Source organism: Triturus cristatus, chromosome 8 (genome assembly GCF_964204655.1).
Source record: "Triturus cristatus chromosome 8, aTriCri1.1, whole genome shotgun sequence".
Lineage (NCBI taxonomy): Eukaryota > Metazoa > Chordata > Amphibia > Caudata > Salamandridae > Triturus > Triturus cristatus.
In genome coordinates, this window is record NC_140591.1 from 120,783,663 (window position 1) to 120,806,812 (window position 23,150).

Consider the following 23,150-nt stretch of genomic DNA (forward strand, 5'->3'; position numbering starts at 1 on the left):
ATGGGTTCTGTCAATGCTTATTAGATGTGAGTGTGATGAAGATCTTACAAGAATTCTCAGCATCTTCACATGACCACCTGACGTGGCGGCCATCCTTGCACCCGTGTGGTACAATTGCTACCCCCCAGCCACAAGGCCTGGCCTGGCTTCATTGGTCAATGGGCGCAGTCTTGTGCACTCCTCTCTCTGCCCTCATTGGGACCCTCGTTGACAAGCAAGACTGCAAAACCTGCAATACATACCCGCAATTCTGAAGCACGACTATCACCCAGCCTTGACTCCCGAGTTTCTGCGGGAGAAAAAGAAAAGACAGAGTTTGACCAATACTCGCTCTCCTGGTCCCGACACACACAGAATTACGTGAGTGTTCGTGCAGTAATCCAACAGAAGCACATACTTATGTTTAAAGGCTACTACCTGATTTTCTTGCTAAAAGTAAATTCGAAGGTACTTGGTTTAATGTCTCATTTTGTAACCGTGATGAAAATGGTTCACAGAAGGAGTAAACGCTCAAGGACGATACAAAAAACCAAACTAAGGGGCAGATTTATGAGCCCCTTGCGCCACTTTTGTGCCGCTGTTGCGTAACTTCTGCGAAGTAGAGGCGTCGTAAACCATGCGCCACATTGCACCCTATTTACAACGTGACGCATCTAGGGAGATGCATCAAGTTGTAAATCCCTGTGCTACATGAAACCTGCGTCAGGTTTCACGTGGGCGTTCTGGCGCGGGGTGAGGGATTCTGGCGCAGTAAAGCCTCGGTAAAGTGCCTGAGTGAAATCTACAAAATTCCACTCAGTCACTTTTCTGACATCGCTGCGTCAAAACATTGCGCCTGCTTGAAGCAGGCATAATGCGTGACGCACCAAGTTATGTATGGGCAGGCCACGAGAATTGCTGGAGTTGCGTCGAGCATGCGACACGACTCCAGCAATGCGCCACCTGTCTGACGGGAGATGCGCCACACATCTCTTTATCATTGCGCCACGATGCACCGCGTAGTAAATGCGGCGCATCTGTGGTGGCGCAAGGGTAAACTTGCGTGACGCATCTTACCTGGCGCATCCCTGCCGATTTGCAGGGATGCGAAAGTCGTCATAATTCTGCCCCTAAGTTCTTAGGATTTTCTTGAGATGGGATAAAGTCAACCTAACCTGGAACCCTGGAATATTAACATGGATAAGCTAAACGTATGCACTGATTGCCAATGGATAAGTCAAACTATTCCTAGAAGAACAGGGCTGTAAAGTTCATGTACCGATATTGTGTCACTATTTACAGCATTGCATTTTTGTGTAGCAACTGAGAGAAAGGCTGTCAAGAAGACACCAACCCACTAAGGCAAAGCATTAATAATGGTCGTCAGAAGGTAGACATTTCTTCACCAGTCAATCTACCCCCATTCACACTTTTCTACTGGGTTTTACATGTACCCTACAGAAAAGTAAAGCCTCGTAAACCAAACGTGTCAGCATGCACAGTCAAGTTACTGGACTATTCAAAAGCACCGGACTATAGGAGCCTTCGAAAGTCCAATGTATGGCAAGTTAAAGTATCCTGCCTTTTGGCTTCGTACTGATACAGGGTACATTTAATCATTTCCTAGTTTGCTTTTTAAACTTTGAGTGTCACATATTATTGCATTTTAAACTGTTTACCTTGTTCCTGGGCACTAATTGGGGATCCAAGCTCGCCTTTTGTCAGGGATTCGTGGCGGTTCTTGGCGCCGCTGCAGGACCTGCTTCGCACACCTCGCACGCCATCACCGATCGATCCCTCAGGCCACGCCCCCTACCGAGACTATTTAAGGTCTCCGACTTCAAAACCAGTCAGAGAACTGTATCCTCCTGAGGCGGAAGCCGGGAGTAAGCTAGTTTGCTTTTTAAACTTTGAGTGTCACATATTATTGCATTTTAAACTGTTTACCTTGTTCCTGGGCACTAATTGGGGATCCAAGCTCGCCTTTTGTCAGGGATTCGTGGCGGTTCTTGGCGCCGCTGCAGGACCTGCTTCGCACACCTCGCACGCCATCACCGCTCGATCCCTCAGGCCACGCCCCCTTAGTGTGGACACGCCTCCATCTACCCTTCCACCTCCCTTATAATCATGTGCATCTTCCGGTCGCGCAGCGGACGCGCGCAGCGGGCGCGCCGCGGGCGCGCCGAAGGCGCGCCAAAGGCAAGCCCGTCTGCGCCCGTCCGCGCCTCGCCCGTGCCCAGTGCCACCCCCCCTGCACAAAAAATTATCTATTCAAGAGAAGCCCTACTAAAAATCAAACCAGACCCAACATCCTGCACCAGATCCCTTGACCTGACCACCTGGTCTGGTTCTTGGACCTGCAGGTGCTGTAGTTACAGTCTAGGCTTCAAAGCAAGTAATCAGCCACCCGTACAAGCTAGGAACCTACGATGTGGACTGATCAATGTCAGGTCTATGGGAAAGCACGCCGCACATATATTTGATCTCATAATGGAGAATAAACTTGACTGTCTCTTTATGACGGAAACCTGGCTGACACCAAATAGTAACCCTGACATAAACTCCTTACCCCCAGGATATCTAATCTCTAGAGAGGATAGACCTTGTCAGAGGGGTGGAGGCATTGCTATTGTCTATCGCGACACCCTGAATTGCCAAACTTTCCTTATACCTGACCTCAAAGGGGCGGAAAATGTTGGCTTTGCTCTAAAAATACATGACTCTTTCACCTTTACAGGGGCCCTGATCTATCGACCACCTGGCTCACATACTGACTTCATTAATAGTATCGGTGAAGCTATAGGCCACTTCGTCCTCAAATCAGCCAATTTCACCATCCTGGGAGACGCCAATATACACCTAGACGCCCACTCGGATCAGGCTACAATCTGCCTCACCGATACTATGAATGTACTCGGTCTGAAAACTCTTACCACCTCCGCCACTCACAAGGCGGGACATATACTCGACTGCATCTGCTCCAATATTGAAACACTTAAGGTAGATACCCCGCAAATACTAACTTGGACAGACCATAGCTATATTCCGTTCGAATTCCCCGTAACATCTCATTCTCGGACTAAGAAACCCAACGACCACCCAGGGTCTGACATGAAAGGACCCCGTTGGAAAGATCTGATAGGACAACCAGATTTCCTGATAAAAGCTGACTCATCTAGACCGACTCTGTCGGAAGCCCCCGACAAAGACAGCCAGGCCTTTAAGGAATGGATCAACTCACTTATAAAGGGCCAGGAGTCCATCCTTCCCTGTTTGAGGACCAGGAGAAAACAGAGACCTATCGCCCCGTGGCTCTCTCTCACTCTAAAAGAGGAACAACGGAAAGTTAGGGCTCTTGAACGAAAGTGGCGACTCAACTACACAGAGTATGACCAAGATTTGTACAAAATCGCCCGTCGCCAATACCACAGGTCGATTAAAACGGCCAAAAGGGAATACTACAAGGAAGCCATCAATAACAGCAAGAACAAACAAAAAGAAATTTTCAATATTGTTAACACTTTCCTCAACCCTAAAACTATGCAGAAAGATATCCCCCCCTCACAGAGTCTCTGCAACACTATTGCAGACTACTTTGAGGGAAAAATCTTAACCTTGACCAAAGATTTCCCACAACCCCACAGTAATGAGGAGAACAAGGTCATCAACTCCGGACTAAAAATCAATACCTTTGCTTCCTTTCAACCGGTAAGCAAAGAAGAAACGCAGACAGAAATCCTTAAACTTACATCCGGATCTCCCTTTGATCCCTGCCCTCCGCTAGTGCTTCATTCACTAATAGTGGTTGTTAATCCATTCATCAATAGCATCATAAACTCTTCACTCACCCAAGGTCTGGTCCCTGAGGAATGGAAAATCGCAGCAGTCAAACCCCTGCAAAAAAAAGCACTACCGGACCCCGCTACCCTTACAAACATCCGTCAGATCTCCCTACTCCCAGCCTTCTGTAAACTTACAGAGAAAGCTGTTAACAAACAACTTACTGTCTTCATGGAAAATAATAACATCTGGCATCCCAACCAAGCAGGTTTTAGAGCCCAACACTCCACAGAATCAGCCCTGATCTTTTCCTCCGAAACCCTCCGTGGAGCATTAGATCAGGGAAAGAAAGCAGTCCTGGTTCTATTAGACCTGTCCGCGGCGTTTGATACGGTGTCCCATGCCATTCTATTAGACCGTCTAGCCACGGCAGGAATTGTTGGAACCGCATTGAACTGGATAAAGAGCTTTCTCGTAAATAGGAGACAAGTTGTGGTCTTAGGACAGTACAGATCAGAGGAAAAGTTAGTAGGATCTGGAGTCCCTCAAGGATCCTGCTTAAGTCCTACACTTTTCAATATATACATGGCCCCGCTAATCACTCTTATCTCATCCTTTGGCATAGACACCATTGCATATGCAGATGATACTCAGCTCATTCTGATACTGGAAAATGATACCCAAGAAGCCGAAAGAAGGGTCCAAAGCTGCCTTACCGCCACGTTCAGATGGATGAACTTGAATCATCTCAAGTGCAATACTGGGAAAACAGAAATCCTTCCCTTTGGCAAGGATAATTTCTTCAATCCCTCAGTATGGTGGCCTGATGATGCCATTGCTCCCCCTAGCACTGCCTCCTCAGTCCGTAACCTAGGGATCAAATTTGACCCCACCCTGAGTTTCAAACAGCAAGCCACAGCCGTAGCAGGGACCTGCTTCGGAATCATTAAAGGACTCAGGAAATTCTACGACCTAATTCCCCTTTCCGCAAGGAAAACGGTCGCAGTAGCCCTCATCACCTCCCGCATCGACTATTGTAATAGCCTATATGCAGGGACTAACAAAGATGTCCGCCATAAATTACAAATGGTACAGCATGCGGCTGCCAGACTAGTACTAGGGTGGAAAAAGAGGACCTCAGCTACGGCAGCAATGAACCTCTTACACTGGCTGCCCATTAACAAAAGGGTGCTCTTTAAAATTCTATTGATCACCTTTAGGGCTTTCAATGGAAAGGGACCCAACTACATACTAAAACTGTTCAAACATTATAACCCCACGCGATGCCTTAGGTCTCAGACGGCCAATCTTCTTACCATCCCTAAGTTCAGACTCAAGACTAAAGGAGGAAAATCTCTGGCAGTACTTGGGTCCAAGGCCTGGAACCTTCTTCCCCCCTCTCTCCGTCAAATTTCTACAGAAGCGACTTTCAGAAAGGCCCTCAAGACTTGGATTTTTGCTCTCCCTGAATGGGAGTGCAAGAATCTAGTCTAATTACCTTCCGCATGGATCATCATCAGGATCTGATTCCTCTCTACAGCGCAAAGATGCTCCTTGGAGTGCAACCTGCGCTTTATAAAAACCCCATTACATTACATTTACATTACATAAGAAGGGGGGAATCCAGGATGGGAAACGGGGACGTGTGGTGGTGAACAGTAAAAAAAAAAAAGGGGGGGAGTGTGATAGTAGGGAACCTTCCTACCTTTCAGGTGTCCATTATCTTTTGTTCTGAGAAAGTCTTTTGGCAAATTGCAGACAAGTGTTCTTGAGCCTCAACACGGGTTCCCCCGATAAATCCCATGGGTAAGACTGTATATCAGATTCCTCATAGTCCATTTGTACCAGGTTATATGGAGTAGTCCAGGGGCCTCTAATGAACACACTCCACAGCTCTAGAAATGTCTCCAGTCGATCATTCAGCCTGGCATCGGTGAGGTCACAGACTGCAGTTTTATACATTTCCTTGAGCCAGGAGTCATAGGATGGACAGATGTTAGTGCACCAGAATCTTAGGATACAGATTGTTGCTGTTGCCAGTGCCATAGTATGCCATCTGTATTGTTGATTGGGGATGTCCGGGCATTGGGTGGAGTCATGGAGAAGAATCATTTGGGTTGTGACCAATATGATTGCACGGGTTTGTGCAATCATATTGGTCACAGATGTCCAATAGTGGGTTAATATAGGGCATTCCCACTGGAAATGAACAATGTCTCAGTCCAGGGGCCCAAACCGCGTACATGTCACTTTTGGAAGCAGTAATGATTGCTGTAGTTGAAAGGGTATCCAATGCCATTGATGAAGTATTTTAAAATAGTTTAATTAAGGTCTGGCTTCCCTGATATGGCCATCATGTGTGGCCTATAGTTTTGCCAATCCTCATCTGAATATTTTATACATGGCCTGTTTGACCACCAGGATTTCAAGGAGGGACTCCTGGTGTGAAGTATTGATAGTCTGTCAGTATTTGATAGAGAACAGACACCACCCCTTTGTGTATAACCAGTTTTTTCAAGTGGTCCAGGACAGGAGAGGCCTCCCAGTATTACTGAGATAGGTGGAGCTAATACTTTCCGTAAACAATGTTTTATTCTCTGGTAGTCTCAGAAATATTGTGAAGGTAGGTTAAATTGGGCCTGTCCTTCAGCAAAGGATTCGCATGTTTGGTCTATAAGCAAGCCGGCTATAGAACATACACCATTAGTGCTTGGGGAATTCCATAAGGGCTCTTTACCGTCTATCAGCATGAATGCCTTACACCAATAGAGACAAGAAAATGAAGTGTGGGATGTACTTTCAGGAGTGTATGAGCTTTTCTCCAGGCATAGGTCATGGTGGCCAAGCCTGGATGGGAAGAGAGGAGGCAGTCAGGGACACCAGTGTAGAGCATTCTAGGTCCACTTATGCATCCATTCAGGGCCGTTTCCATTGCAACTCATTTCTGGGTGTCCAGGGAGGTGTGTAGGATGTAACAGAGGTGCATGAGTTCTGATGCCTGCCAGTAATGTGTGATGCTGGGGAATCTAATGCCACCTTTTACAGTTGATACAGTTTGGCAAGTTTGAAGTTGGCTTTTGCCCAGATTCTCATAGTAAGGTTGTGAGTGAATCATCATTGCCCAACATCAGTAGGATGGGGATGAGGAGAAGGATCATTAAAAAGTGTTAGTTATGTCTAGGTGACACATTCATTTTGATCATTTGGGTCTTGGCCTATAGGGAGAGGCTTGCAGGGCCCAAAAGTGAAAGTTCGCTTTGATGTTCACGTGTAAGGATGTTGGTCAGTTCCGGGGAGATCAGAATACCCAAGTATTTCAGGGTGTCAGGGGTTTCTGAAAATGTGATGCCTTCTAAGAACAGTGGTGGGCAGGTGAAGAGTCAAATGCATGGCTTCAAATTTATACCAGTTCACTTTGTATCTCGATATGCTTGAGAAGCTGGCGATCAATTCCATCATGGCATCCAGCAAGAAGGTCGGGTTGAGAAGAGTGACCTGGATGTCATCAGCATTTAATAATATTTTATTAATCCCTCCTGTGGTTGGTATGCTTTGTATTTCTTGCGAGTTTAAAATGGTGTTCACCATGGGATCCAGGGCAAAGATAATCTACAGGGGAGAGAGGGTATAGCCTATTCTGGAACCCCTGTGAATAGTGAAGGGTGTAAAGATGTAGCCGTGAAAATCCACCCTTACCTTTTGGTGACTGTAAAATTTATGGACCGAAGCTAAGAACGATGGGCCTATACCTACCTGTTGTAGTATGTGGAACATATAGTCCCAATCAACCTTTTAAATGCCATTTTAAGCATTAAGAGAGATTAGTCATTTTTCATCTTTATCACTGCACACCTGCAGGAAATGTGGGAGAGGGCTCAGAGATGCGACATGGAGGAGCAGTGGGGAACAAATACCACTTGATCTCATATTACTAAAGTGAGAGTAACTTGCTGTAGTCGTTTTTCCAGGAGTTAGCCCAAGATTTTGGTTTTGGCATTAAGAAGAAAAGTTGGTCTGTAGTTTGCACAGTGCAATGGGTCCTTGCCAGGTTTGGTGATAACAGTAATTATTGCAATGTTGACTTATTTTAATAGTCTCGGTGGGGTGTGCTTCCAAAAAGAACGTACAAAGCATGGGCCCTAGAAGGTCCTTTTGCATCTTATAATATTCAGAGTGGTACCAGTTTGTGCCAGGGGACTTGTTGTATGGTAGGTCCCCAATAATCTCTGTGATTTTGCCCTCAGTAATGCTGCCTCAATTTTTCAGTATTGCAGTGGAGTAAATCTAGGGGGTGCGTTTTGCATCAGGAAAATGTCTATGTCAACGGGTGTCTTTGTGATGTTTGAGGTGCATCAGGGTGCATAGTATGCGCCAAAGGGCACCAGAATATCTAGTGGCTGTGTGCGGGGTGTGCCATCTGCATGGAGGTTGGCAAGTATAGTGTGGGATGCCTCTTGGTAGGCCTATAGGGCTCGAATTTGCTTAGTTCTGTCCTCCCTCTCTTTGTGGCACTGCTTCCGATGGAAAAGGCCAGTTTCTGCTCTAGTAATGTAAAGTGAGCTAAGACTTTTTTTTATCCTGCACCAAGGCTTCCGATGTAGTCTCTGTGGGAGTGGAGGAGTATGGAGTCTTGAGAGTATGGCTGACTTGTTCCAGTTTGCGTTGCAACTGGAGTGCCTTGCATCTCCTTGGGCAGCAGCCTACATTGTGCCATGCCTGACCGTCACTTTCTTGGCTGCCCAATGGTCACTCAGGTAACCCATTGTCTCCTAATTGTGGTCCAGACATGCCTGGAGGTGGCCATGGAAGCATCTTTAATCAATGGGCATTTTGTAGTGGGAGAACTTTAGCCTCCATTGCACTGTAGGAGGTTGCAGCACCCCCAGATTAAGCCATGCTTTTACTGCATCATGGTCAGGCACCCCTGAATTGATAATAGCAGCTTCTGTCAAGTGGTCTAACAGTGGTGGGAACAACAGGAAAGAGTCACCGAGTGGGCAAACCATTTTATATTTAGTTGTGGGCGGGCGAGCAAGCAGGTCAGAGGAGGAGTGGTTTTCCCACTGTTGAGTGCGCAAAGACTGTTTGGACGGCCCTCTGGGGCAACCCAAACCAGTCATGCACACTCTGCCCTTCTCCATGTAGGCTGCAATGCTGCCTACATGAAGAACATGGCCTCCCCATAAGGACCTGGTTGGGTGGCGTCCCCACCAATCACAACGCTGCTTGCAGCATTGTGATTGGCTTTGGGGAGGGTCCGGAGGGAGCTTGGCTGCCTGCTTCCTGGTACTGCTAGAGGCAGGAGAGCAGGAGCAGGAGCCGAGAAGACAGCATGCCAAGGTCAAATAAGGAAAAATACAGACATATAGCTAAAATATTGTAGTCTGAATTGATGGCCATTCGCCTCACATGTCCATAAGGAAATGTTTGGACGTACACCTTGATGCACATAAACTATGCCAGACATTCCTATACTTATGTCAGAAATTCTATTCCCTGATAGGATTTAGTATATAAGGACTGACACTCAACCACTTTGGAGAAGAGGTCCTTCACCCAGATTATCACACAAGATTCTGCCAGAGACAGTCCCACCTACAGGCAGCGCACTTTGAAGATGCTGCATCTCGCCTGATGCTGATAAGGCTGAGTCGCCAATGAAGGCAGCTTCTGAAGCACATGTTTGACTTTCACAGGGAACACAGCCTCTAATGGGCCACTTCCCCTTTGAACTCATCTACATACCTAAACATGGCATTCTGGGAAATATCAAAGTAACTGGAAGTCCCTTATTGCCAATTCTTGAAGGTGTTCTCTGCTTAAGTACCACAATTTTACATTAAAAATAGTTCTCTAACAAATATGCAAACAAGAAATTTAAAGATGTTTCAAAAACTATACAATGTACACCAAAGACCTTGGTCCTTGTTGTAAAGCACAACAGGGCCTGCTCTCAGTCTCCATTTTAGTTTAACTTTTTAGCTTGACACCCTTTTTTAACGGTAACTTTTTACATGTTTGACACTTACATGATAATGTACTGAGAAGTTACTATACATGCAGTTAATTTCTTAGTAAGTACACTCTGTATAAAGCTAGGCACATAGAAGCGATGCCATTGTATTTGGTTGTCCGGTTGGAGACAGTTCTAAGACTAAAGACTAACCATACCATCAGCTCAGCACATTTGACACAATGACATTGGGGCAGTGCGTTAATTATGTAAATGGCCTCTGTGATACATTTGGCAGAGGAGCACTTTTGCTGGGATTTTCTTGGAACATGACGCCCTGTGGCTCAGATGCAGTCCTGCTGATTCTGACCTCTATCCTGCAAAGGACGATAGCCTGTCCTACACAAGCTGGGCTCCTGATACATTATACTCAGGTATGGCGCATTGGGCTATCCCAGGGGATCTTGCAGAGGGTACTCCCACTTTCCTCTCAATAGTATAGGTAGTGTTAAGTGCGAGTATAAGCATAGTAATTATATAATGGTTGAACTGTTTACCTTTTTCACCATTCTTGTAATGCTAGTTACAGTGCTTTGTTTATTCTGCCTAATAATTGCAGCACACTCTTTGTATACAAGGATAGTATTGTTTCAAAAAAAGAAAAGTCAATTTGTATCTTTCTTGTGTTTACCTTGGGTATGTAAATGTAAACAATGAAATGTTAGATCAGTTTTCACGATTTCCTTGGGGAATAAAGAGTGGTTATGTTCGAGGTTGCTGATATCCTCTGGTACCCTGGTAGGGTTAGGGGTTCAGATGGGGCACTGTGGGCTAGCTGGGACCCAGGCCAATGTTTTCTGATGGTATGTGTGAACTGAACTCCCATATTCTGAAGCTTATGTTGTTCAGATACACAGTCCTACTTAATTGATAGAAACCGTATAACACCCTCATTTACCGAAGTTTGGGTAGTAAAACGTTTTGTACAATGTACAGTCAGCGGGTAAATTCACATTTCTAAAGACTTTGGAATCTGGTTTACAACTGTAGTAATACCAATGTATGGTATGGGACAGCTCTCCTCCTTAGGATTAGCACAATGCTAGTGGCAACTTCATATAATGACATGTGAAAAAACAGGCAAAACCAATATTGGCATATGTTAATCCTATTTTGAACTTGATCCACTTTGATATCATGTTTACTGCGCGTGGTAACTAAATAACTGATTTGTGGATTTATCACAAATATTCCAAACTTCTTTCGATTTGGCCCCAGGCTAGTGTATATGTGACATTTAGAAAAGGCTAGCCTGTGAGAGAACTTGATGATCTAGGAGCCTCTCTGGAACTATAAAGAGAGTAGACATACTTCTTCACTCACTTAAGTCTATTTTATATTCACAGATCATCTTGATCCTGATGTTAAACTTCACATTACTACATACAGGCACAGGTGTATCCTATGCTACACTCTTACCAGGAGCACATTATGGACTCAGTCATCCACCTATAGCATGGAGCAAGCATGCTACTAAAAGAAGTTGAGGGTTTCACGTCCTGTTACTGAATATATGGCAGTCACAAGCTGGTAGAACCAGAGCATTAATATTAAACAGAGGAAACTGCTTTATTTATAGTTCACTAGAGTCTCCAGTATTACTACTTGAACGCCTTAAATACAGGATGGGTATGAATGGCGGTCTCCTCGAATGGTTCAGGTCCTTCCTCTACAACCGATCTCAAAGATTCCTCATTGACGGCAACCTATCAGCTCCCACCCCGGTCACGGTTGGAGTCCCTCAAGGCTCAACCTTGTCTCCTACCCTCTTTAATCTTTACTTAGAGCCTCTCACTGAAGTTCTTCGCTCCGCCAATATCTCCTACCACAGGTACGCGGATGACACCCAAATTTACATCAATATCTCTTCACTCAAGGAGGTCCTTGCCCTGAACGAAACCCTGCAACTAACCGTTCAGTGGCTCGCCACTAACCAACTAAAACTCAATGCCAAGAAAACTGAATTTCTCCTGATCTCCCCCTCCAAAACCAACCCGGAGCTACAGGAGTGGTTCAAGGCCATCACAGCTCTAATTTGCCAGCCGACCATCGTGGACTCCGCCAAATCACTGGGCATATTTCTGGACTGCAACCTGAACATGCGTGACCACATTAATTCAATGGCCAAGGCAGCCAGATTCCACCTGAGCTACCTCTGGAAATTGAAACCCTTCATCGAAGCTCCGGATTTGAAAATGGCAGTCCAAGCCCTAGTCATATCCAGGCTGGAATATGGATGCTCCACCCTCACAGGCCTACCCAAGCGCTCCCTGGCACCGCTAAAAGCCTGTCTCAATGCGGCAGCCAGACTTCTCTTCGGCACCAGGAAATTCGACCACATCTCTCCACATCTGAAAGCCCTAAACTGGCTCCCTCTAGAGGCCAGAATACAGTTGAAACTGGCATGCATTACCCACAAGGCCTTATACGCAAACTCCCCTGCTTACCTGTCACAGAAACTGGTGCTATCGGGAGGAAACAGGAACTCTCGATCCACTAACAGTCTCCTGCTCCGGCCCGCCCACTTTCGTAAAAAAAGAACTTACAATAGGGCTTTCTCCGGAGCAGCACCAAGAATTTGGAATTCCTTCCCGCCCGATATCAGAAGAATCCCCTCTCTAGCTCGCTTCAAGAAGAAGGCCAAAACCTTCCTCATGGGTAAATTCCTGTACTAAGACCCCTTCTCAGCCGCTATGACTCGCTGCCTGAGTCCAAGACTATTGCGTTTTAGAGACTTCTGTTTCTGCTGTTTTTTATTGTCTTGTTTTCTTCCCTGTAACCATGTAAAGCGCTCCGATACCCGCACGGGTCATGTTCGCGCTCTATAAAACATTAAAATAAATGTAGTTCATTACAGTTTTGCAGAAATTGTCTGTAATAACCTTTAACTGAATCTAGGAGATCTTTCTTGCTGTTATCATTTCTCAGGAAAATAAAGGCCTTGCTTTTATTTGTAGTTTGAGTTCTGGCAGGTTTTGAATACCATAACATAAGATATCAGAGATCAAGGTTTGGAAAAGGTGGTCTGTCTTCTATGTCTACAGTGAGATCCCAACCTCTTCAGGGTCGTGTTCTAAACTCACAAGATGTACAGGAAATATGTTGGTGTGCTCTCATGGTACAACAGGACTTATAAAGTGAATAATTTGCACCAATGAATCCAAAAGGTCATAAGAAATTAGATTTTTCCATATTTGATTTGGAGTTTCACCTAAAATTCACTCCTAACTTGAAACCATTTGTTACCCATGAGCATAGCATTTGCATAAAAAATGCAGCACCAAACCGAAGAAGGGTTCTGCTAATTGCACAAACGTTTGAAAAGGGAAGAAACACTAAATCATAGTCACATTCCCGTATGAGTACCATACCGAAAATCAACATGTGTGCATTATCAGCTGTAGTCAACGCACGCAATAGCAAATAGTCAGTTATCCGGGACTCTAAGGTTTGAATACAAGCATATCAATGCTAGGTTGTGGACACACATTTTGCATATTGAGTACTTGTATTAACCATGTAGGGGGAATTGCAGGGGCTTGGTGAGAATTTAGGTTGATCCAAATGTGAATAATCCTCATTGCCCCCCAAAGGATAACTATAAAAGCAGACACAGTGGGGTGCCACTGATGGAAAAGAAGGGTGGGGTTGAACTCACTGAGGCATTCAATAAAGCAGGTATAATGGACCCACACCACATGCCAGAGCAGGTTGTATCATTGTATAATGTTAATTTTCAGATGAGGAGATTGAGAGTGACAGTATCAAAGTCGCCTCATGCTCAAAGGTAGGACTGCAGGAGATAATCACACATGGGACATGACATGCACAATCACCAAATGAATGGAAGATAATTGACAGAGGGGTTTTAGGAGAAGACAGAATGAATGAGTTGGCGTATAGTTTCAGAGAACGGATAAAGAGAGAAAATGAAACTGACACACAAAAACATGAGGTTTGAGTTGTCGAAAAATTGAGAAGGAAGAGTAAATAACAAAACAAATTTAGAGTGAGATAGTCATGAAGGTAGATGCTGTTTTTCGTGGTGAGAAGTGCTGGCCCTGCCGGGTGCACAATCAGCATGCCACTGCTGCAGCACTAGTATGATTCACTCCACTCTCCAAGTGAAGTTATTTTATCTAACGATATGAGACACCTCAAATGGGTAAAAATAATTGAGATGCCTGAACTGCTGGAAAGCACCAAAAATGGTATGGATGGAGCCATGAGCGAGCTAGAGGTCTGTGTAGTAAACTCTTTGGCCCTGGAGCAATCAACTCACATTCACAACAATTTTTTTACCCACTTGCGTACTCATTTCTTCAAGTAGGGTAGAAATAAAAATGCCACAAATAGGAAAGATGGGCATTAGTTTAATAAAGAGTGTCGAGAAGCACGAGTAGCTTTGGGGGCTGCCATTAAAGTAGGTGAGCCACTAGCTGTTCGAAGCGCCAGGTATATCTACAGGGCCACCCAAACAAAGGCAAAGAGAATATGGGACGATAAAAGATGGCAGGAACTGAGGGAGGCCTGTGCCATGAAAAATCCCAAACAGTTTTGGAATGTTTACAAATGGGATAGAGGAGGGCAGTCCGGTCAGTCCCAAAATCATGTTTTGCAGACGGACTGGGTGAACCACTTCAAACCCCAATATCCGCACGTGTAGTTGAAGTTGAGGGTGATATTGCCAGGTTACTTTATCAGGATAAGGCCTTTAGTAGGGTGGAGGTTGAAGCGGCAATAATCTCCATAACTGCAGGAAAGGCGCCAGGCCCCGACGGTATCCCAGGGGACCTATTCCTCCATGATAAGGAAAGATGGTGCTGATATATCCTGTTGTTGACTAATGCCATCGCCCAGGGAGCTCCAGTCCCAGCATCCTGGAAAGGAGCAGAAATTAGTCTGGTTTTTAAAAAAGGGGACAAATCATGCCCAGGGAACTATAGCCCCATTAGTTTAATTGATTGTCTACAGAAGGTAATGGGGTGACAAGTGCTTAATAAAATACAAGAGTGGATTGATGAGTTTAAGGTTTTATCGCTACTGCAAGCTGGGTTCAGGGCATTTATAAGAACCATTGATCAAGTGTTTAGGTTTACCTTGCTCTACTGGAAGAGGGTGACGCTGGGCAAGGGTAGTCTGTATGCCGCTTTCGTTGATCTCAAATCAGCGTTTGACCTCGTGCCTCGAGCCAAATTATGGGGTACTTTACAAGAAATGGCGATGCCACTGGATCTACTTACACTCACTATGAGAGTGCACGAGGAGTAGGACAACAATGCAAAAATTAGATGGGGCATTGAGGGCGAAGTCACCGAATCCTTCCCGGTAGAAAGAGGAGTGCGCCAGGGATGTGTGATGGCGCCGATGCTATTTTCTCTATTCATCAATGGAATAGAATCGTGTTTGAGATCGGTCCCTATGGATGCCCCAACTCTAGCAGGATCAAAAAATCCCCATACTAATGTTTGCGGACGACACATTGATTATCTCCAAGACCCCAGGTGGTCTCCAAAGAGCTCTTACAATCTTTGAGGAGTTCTGCATGAAGCGAGGCTTGGAGGTCAATGTGTCGAAAACGAAAGTAATGGCTTTTAATCCGCATAGGGCCTATAAAGGGGGTATTTTAATGAATGATCGGCCGCTAGAGCATGTCAAAGAGTTTACGTATTTGGGGGTTAATATCTAGGACAATCTGAAATGGAACCATCAGATTGATTTGGCATCTCTTAAGCACAGGCAATTGTTGGGGTGTTGCATAAGGAACATAATACCTCATACTCAAAGCCAATTAGCCCGGCACTTGAGATTTATAACTTCATTAGCTTAGCCCTCTATGGTTCAGAGCTATTGGGGTGTGAGAACCTTTCTATGCTTTCAATATAGGAATATAGATTTTTGAGGAATATCACCAGGCTACCACAGAGTACCCCAACTTGTCCGTTACTGTATGATCTTGGGAGGAAACCTATTGCAGATATAGCCAAATTATGTCCCCCTTTGTATTGACAAAGGCTATGGACTACTCCCGAACTTGAAGTGTATGCACATGGGTTTCTTCATGTAATAAAGGCAGGTACCTCTCACTGAATAAAATGGCTATGGGCGGTGAGAGAGCGTATAGCAAGTATTGGTATGATTTCATTGTGGAAGGACCCGATAAATGCCAATTTTTCCACCAAAAAAACCCTGAAGGCGAAATATTGGAAAAAGGTTCAGCTTAATATACACAGAACCAGCGATTCATCCACGTTAACTGGCCATTTCCTGGTAAGTAAATCAACACCCAGTTTGGAGATTTATTGGGACCAAATTACAAAGCCGCTCGACCGGAAATTATATTTCCAGTTTAGAATGAGCACACTGCCACTAAGAACATTTACTACCAAATGGGATACACCTGTTGATGAAATATGCCCTGTATGCCAGCTTAGTAATGATTCACTGGCCCATTTATTGTTTGTTTGCGCTGGTTATGATGCTCCACGCCGGGCTTGGCTGACAGCAATTTGTAAGCTCCTAGGCACAAGAAGGGCTAGTGAAGCTGGACGAATCCTTTGAACTGATACATCACCAACGTTGGCCATAGCAATGGCAAAATTCTTGGGGTGGTCGTGGGCTAAAAGAGCAAACTCCCTACGTCTAGCTAAGGCTAAATAAGGTAGTGATTAACTGTACATAATCTAGTTACTATTAAAGAGCCAAAATAACTCAAGAGCCTGTCAATATTAAATACACTCTGTAATTTGTAAAATAGGAATTTCTCTCCTTTCTAATCAAGTTTTATTACTTAAGATTTTAATGGTTTTTTAGAGCTGAATAGATAATTTTCTTCCATGGTGATGTTGCTTGTCCTCTCAGCCTTTATTCTACACTGTTGCATATGTTTTATTGTTATCACTTTTGTTTTTATTTGTTTTTTTGTATGTGCTTTTATGACATTATCTGTCGAATAAAGCTTGTTTGGATATTGGATATTGGATTCACTCTACCCCACATCTCCTTTCCTTGAAAGATGAAAAACTCTGTGGGGTTTCAGTCCTTATAAGGTAGATTGCCTGCACAATGAACACACCTGTGGACTACAACCCTCAAGAAAAAGCTGTGTCTTAAGTAACCGCTGCCTGTGAACCCTTGCTTGCTGTCCTGTTCTGACAAGTGCTGGCGGTATTAGAGCCTCTGTCTGTCAGCCTAGCACACCCCAGAAGCAGCCTCACTGTACCTGCTTGAGCTGACAGAGCAGGAGCCTTTTGACAGTACAGCTCTATTATGGCTTCGCCACTGAGGTTCCACAATGAGCTAGAGAGCCAGCATCCTTTAAGGTTGATGGAGGGCACATGTGGCACCCATTCACGCCATGTTGAGAGAACTGGAGCTGTGGAATTTACTGCATTTCATATGGAGCAGATTACAGGAAATGAGCAAAACAATGGACCTAGTCACATTGTTTGGTACTGGGTAATGGTATCATTCTCTTTCCTCATCTGTTTTCCCAGCACTTCCATTCTCTATACCACTTCATCCATTTAAAATAAGAATAATACAATTTTGAAGACTAGAGAGGGCATTCTCTGCCTTCAGCTATAATTTATTGGACTATATTTTTAGGTAAAGGGGAATCTGTTTTCAGAGAAAGCTCACGTTTAAAGTTATCTGTTTTGCACTCAAATTGGTGGGTACGGCCTCCACCGGAGGTGGTTTTGTGAAGACCAGCCTTAACCGTCAGCATAGAGAGATTAAACATGAAGGAGTAAAGAACAGCAATGCCTTTACACAACTCAGGGAGATAGCGTTCTGTACCTAGTTGCAGTCATGGGATGGAGTCAGACCCATTGATCGTGGGGCACTAATAGTCTCCCTCCATACCAGCCCCTCTCCAATCACTTGGCTAATATATCTTTGCCTTTGACCTAGTAGAGCACTCTGCTGCTTTTTGACAAGGTTTGTGCTCTACAAGTACCATAAACACATACATTGATAATGACAGATCATCTCATAAGGTTTGAAAGAGTGAACCGCATAGTATGTGTTGCCTCATTACCTCCACTCCTGCTATTCAGATCCCCATTCAAACCCCAGTACACTGCTTCGTATTTCACCACACTTGAGGGCATGCATCTGCTGTGCACCTACAACTGCCTTTTCTGAATTTCACACTTTGATATTTTAACCCAACATTTCACAACTCTAGTTGCCATCTATAATTGCCCAATTTAAACCACTTTTAAGAATGAAAAACTGAGAGTTTTTAAAAAAGATCATACAGTCAATGTCACAATAAGGTCATGATATAGATTTTATTTTTGGAACATGACTGAGCTATTAGCGTAAATCATTTATTAGAGTGTTTAAATGGTATTGTATTTTGCCAGAACATCCCCTGAACATAGTTTTATTTTGCTGACTCTTTCAAAGACCCTCCAGATGTGAGCTACCTTGGAATAAACCCCTTTTGACTCTCAGCTAACAAGAAAGTACCCGTGAGCCACATGGACAAAATGAAGGAATACATTGTGTGAGAATAAAACCAAAATCGTATTCTGTGTTACTCCCTAATCACCTTAGTGTTCATTTTCCCCCGAGAAGTTATGGGCCAGCCTACAGTTTTGCTTATTTTCAAGTTGGCTGAACTACACAATGTTGAAAAATTGATTATACATTACCTTCGGCAGATTCAGCACGCTGTACATTCAAAAGCATGACTCCTATAATAAGGACTAGAGCCAGGCCATAGAACACCTTCTGAGCCATGGTTTTGTGCAGTCTCCTCAATTCAGTCTGTTTGTCAGATTCTGGATGTGGATTGCTCTTCAATACTTTAATGCCACTTTTATATCCTCAGATCTGTTTGTTTAATAGTTTAATATTTTTGCATACGCATATTCTCTCTTAATTAAGCCACATACTATGGTAGTAAAACTAGTCAGCTGTTGTATGGTACATTGCCAAACAGGATGATGTATTTTACTATGGTTGCCAATGGACCCTTCTGGCACTCATTTTAGGGCACCAGGACTCTTGATCCTGGTTATCTGCTTTTTGGCAGGTTATTTGTGCTGTGTAAACTGTGCAAGACAGTTGCAGCCCTCTTTAAACAACACTAATGGGATGGCTGCCTTTGCTGCCAGTGAGAGAGCGGGACAGAATATTGAAATTATATGATTGTGAATGTAGTGAGTCAAGGCTCTGTATGCGGTGGGTGCTCAGCAAAAATGACTTTAAAATGGGCCCCAACCAGGCTGTATCTTTCTGATCTTTAACTTTGCAAGCAAACACAATGATTTCTTTCTTAACAACGAGTAAATCAAACCTTCAAGCAATCCAAGTCAATGATTAATTCACTGTTAATTTCACACATTTTACTTCACGTTGAACTGTGTACATGTCCCTATTTCCTAAGAGCGTTTTATTCACCTAAGTACTGTATTTCTGTATTTTTGTTCTTCATGGGATATATTAAAAGCCCATACTGCAAACTGAGTTGCCTCTGGTAGTCGGGTGATTTCAGAAAGTGGGTGGGTGTCAATGATAGCACGACAGAGAGTTGTGGATAAACGCATTGTGAGGTTCTGAGTGCTAGTTTTTGGGCCATACATTTTTTGGTCTCTTCAAGACATTTTGTTTACTGTTAGTAGGCTTGGAGCCTTCCCATTAGTTAACATTGGTGGGCTTCAAAGCTACTCTCAAGTGCTTGCTTCCTGCTGGTTAGTTCTGCAGTCCGCACTTCCCTCTTCTTGCAATGTGACCCTCCCCTAGAGCATGGCCCACGTACTTGTGTCCTTGCACTGCTCACACTTTTGGGGCTGTTTTTTTCTTTTTGTTGAGCCACTCTAGAGAGTGTATCTTTCCTAACTGACTTTTTCATTTCCTTGTTGTGTTAGGCTTTCCAGCTTGTCTTTGTTTAACCCGTAGGTACTCGTTATCTGTAAACAGGCCTTTAAATCTTGTTCTTATCTTGTCTCATTTGCTGTATATTCAAAGATAGAGGTCAAATAAGACAGAGGTCAAATGTCAGGCTTTGTACTCTGTGAGAACTTGTTGTTCACTTTTCTTCTGCTGACTTCAAAGCAAAAGAATGTATGTGACAATCTTCCTATTGAGTTCCTATTCAAGAGGCTAGGCTGTTTGATGGTATCTTTTCTAGCGCACAATTAACAATAACTGTGCTGATATTTCAGAATACATCAGAATGAGAACAATAGAAATTATGTACTTTTTTGTAATTCTGAAGGCTGGTGGAAAGAAATGTTTTAATACATTATCACTTGTGTGCAGCAAAATGGTATGTCTGTGCAAATGTAATGCCAATTTTCAATTTTCAATTGAAAATGTGTTGTTTGTAATGGAAGTGAACTATCACACCATGCATAGTCCACACTACGTTACTCTAATTTACACTACTCTCTACCAAAATCTACAGCACTTCACTCTATAACACTTTGCTCCACTCTATGCCCTTCCACTCTGTGTCATGCCACGCCACTCCATTCCATTCCATGACACTCCACCGTAAGACACTCTATGTCAGGGCTCGTTACTTCACTCTACACCACTCCACCCCACACCCCTCCACTCTTCCACTCTATTTTGTCCCACTCTGCTTCAATGTACCCCAACTCAATTCTACCCCAGTCCACTTCATTACAGTCTACCCCACTCCACTGCAATCTACCATTCCTATCTACCATACTCTCATCCACCCAATCTACTCCAATCCACTCAATCTACTTCACTCCACTGTACCCCACTTCACCCTAATCTACCCCACCCCACTCTTTTCCACTCCAGTATACCCAACTCTTCTCCACTCCAGTCTATCCCACTCTTTTCCAGTCCAATCTACCACACTCTACTCCACTCTAATCTACCTAGTCTACACCACTTCAATCTACCCTACCCCACTCTACCCTACTCCAATCTAACCCAATCCACCTACTCCACTTTTTCCCAATCTACTCTATTCCAATCTATCCCAATATACCTCGTTCCTCTCTACCCCAATGCACCCCGATCTACCAAACTGCTATCTAACACAATCTACCAAAACTACTCTTGTCTACCCCAATCCACCCACATTTACCCCACTTCACTCCAATCTACCCACCCCATTCCATCCCAATCTACCCCACTCTACTACCATCTACCCCACTCCACTACAATCTACCTGACCCCACTTCCATCTACCCCACTTCACTCAACCTACCTTTCTCTTCTCTACTCAATCTACCCCACTCTTCACCACTACAGTCTACCCCAATCTACCCCAGTCCAGTCTGCTTCACTCTATCCCAATGTACCCCACTACAATCTACTCCACTCTATCCCACTCCACGCTACCCTAAGCTACCCCACTTTACTGTAAACCAGTCTACTCCACTCCATGCTACCTCAGTCTACCCCACTCCAGGCTCCTCCAGTATACCCCATTCCACTCTACCCCAATCTATCCTACTCCCGTCCACCCCACGCCACTCCCACCACAAATGTTTAGCCATGCAGCACAGCAGCCACACTGGTGTACAACATGGCTAAAACACATTGCCAAAGCCAATAGCTCTTGTATAGGAGAGACCTATTGGCATTGCTATTGTGAAGTAAAGACGCTGAGACGATATATTAGAAATAAAGAGTGTTTTTATTCCCAGTCATCTGCTCTCCACAACTGTCAACTGCCTCACAGAACATTCTAAGCTAAGCTCTAATATAACTTTCAAAGGGAAAAGGAGGAGGGAGGAATATACCATTATATAGGTAAAATGTAGAGTGAGGAAAGGGGAAAGAGAAGACAGATTACAACACATCTCCCAATGGCGTAAGGAAAAAACAGTTACTTTTTGTTAACATCAACTTTAACAAGGTTATCACTGCTCCATATTTGACCATTGTCAATTTGAACAACATTTTTGTTAACTTTTGTCAACTTCAGTGTCGGGTAACACTTACTATGATCTATTTTCTCTCTAGTCGATAGTTTGTCTAATAAAGAGTCACCAACTTCCCAATTACGGTCCTTGACACCATTTTTAGTGTCATATAAACTTTTGTACTTGAGTTGATGTTTTTGTACTCTTCTACTAATTCCCTGTGTATTGGTTGAAACTGGCTTCCCTCCACCCAACCATAGGGGATTCATTTTTGTGCTTGGCTCTCTCCCCCCGATGGAGACAAAAGGAGATATTCCAGTCACTAAGTTGGGCGAATTGTGATATGACCAATTTCATCATGTAAAGATTTGTCAACGTCATGACCATTTACAATAGCTAGTTGAATGTGTTCCTTAATCTTACGATTTGCGATTTGTCCTTTCAACTAGGCCATTGGCCTTTGGGCAATATAGAGCAGTTTTTTCTTGTTTGATGCACAACTCTTGAAGGAATTCTTTCATTTCCAACTAAGTAAATTGGACGCCATTGTCCGTAACTAATGTTTCAGGAATCCCTTCATTGCTGAACAACTCTCTCCAAAATGTGATGAGAACATTTGTAGTAGTGCATAAAACAAACTGATACATTATCCAATGGGAAGTGTGGTCAATAAGTACAATCATGAATCTCTTTTGAGCTCCCATGTGCTCCATAGGACCAATTATGTCCATGGCCAATTTGTGCCATGGTACACTCTGTACTTCGACTGGGGATAAAGGCACTTTAAGTAGTATCTTAGTTTTATCACCCCTAGCACAGCTCATGCAATATTTTACTTTGTGCTCAACAATCGAATCCACATTTGGAAACGAAAAAAGTGTTACTTTTTTTTTTGTGATACTACTGCCAAGTTGTCCTGTGTGTGCTAAATCAATGATCTTGTCTCGAAGACCAACAGGTGGCACAACTTTTTCATTTCAACATATCTTTTCATTCAATCAATCAGTTAATTTGTAAAGCGCACTACTTACCCATAAGGGTTTCAAGGCGCTGGGGGAGGGGGGTGCTGCTGCTACTGGTCGAAAAGCCAGGTCTTGAGTTGTCTCCTGAAGGTCAGCAGGTCTTTGGTTTGTCGTAGGTAGAGGGGGAGGGTGTTCCAGGTCTTGGCGGCATGGTGGGAGAAGAACCTGCCTCCGGAGGTGGTTCTACGGATGCGTGGGACAGCGGCCAGGGCTTGGTCAGCGGAGCGGAGTATCCTGTTGGGTACGTAGAAGGAGAGTCGACTGTTGAGATAGGCTGGGCCGTTTTTGTGGAGTGCCTTGTGTGCGTGGATCAGGAGCTTGAAGGAGATCCTTCTGTCGACGGGGAGCCAGTGCAGGTTCCTCAGGTGGGGGGTGATGTGGTCGCGGCGCGGGACATCGAGGATCAGGCATTGCGAGGTGTTCTGGATTCTTTGTAGTCTGTTGATGAGCTTGGACGAGGCTCCGGCATAGAGGGCATTTCCGTACTCGAGT

General features: G+C 44.2%; 1 long non-coding RNA gene across 2 annotated transcripts in view; it reads right to left on the reverse strand.

The window, feature by feature from the left end:
• The window catches only part of LOC146801670 (uncharacterized), a 399,120-nt gene extending 380,534 nt beyond the window's left edge, over window positions 1–18,586 (reverse strand). For both annotated transcript variants that reach the window (XR_014967634.1, XR_014967635.1), the window contains exons 1-2: window positions 18,436–18,586; window positions 243–289 (exon numbers count right to left, since the gene is read on the reverse strand). This is a non-coding gene — a long non-coding RNA (uncharacterized LOC146801670). The remainder of the gene's footprint in view (window positions 1–242; window positions 290–18,435) is intronic.
• Between the last annotated feature and the right edge of the window lie 4,564 nt (window positions 18,587–23,150).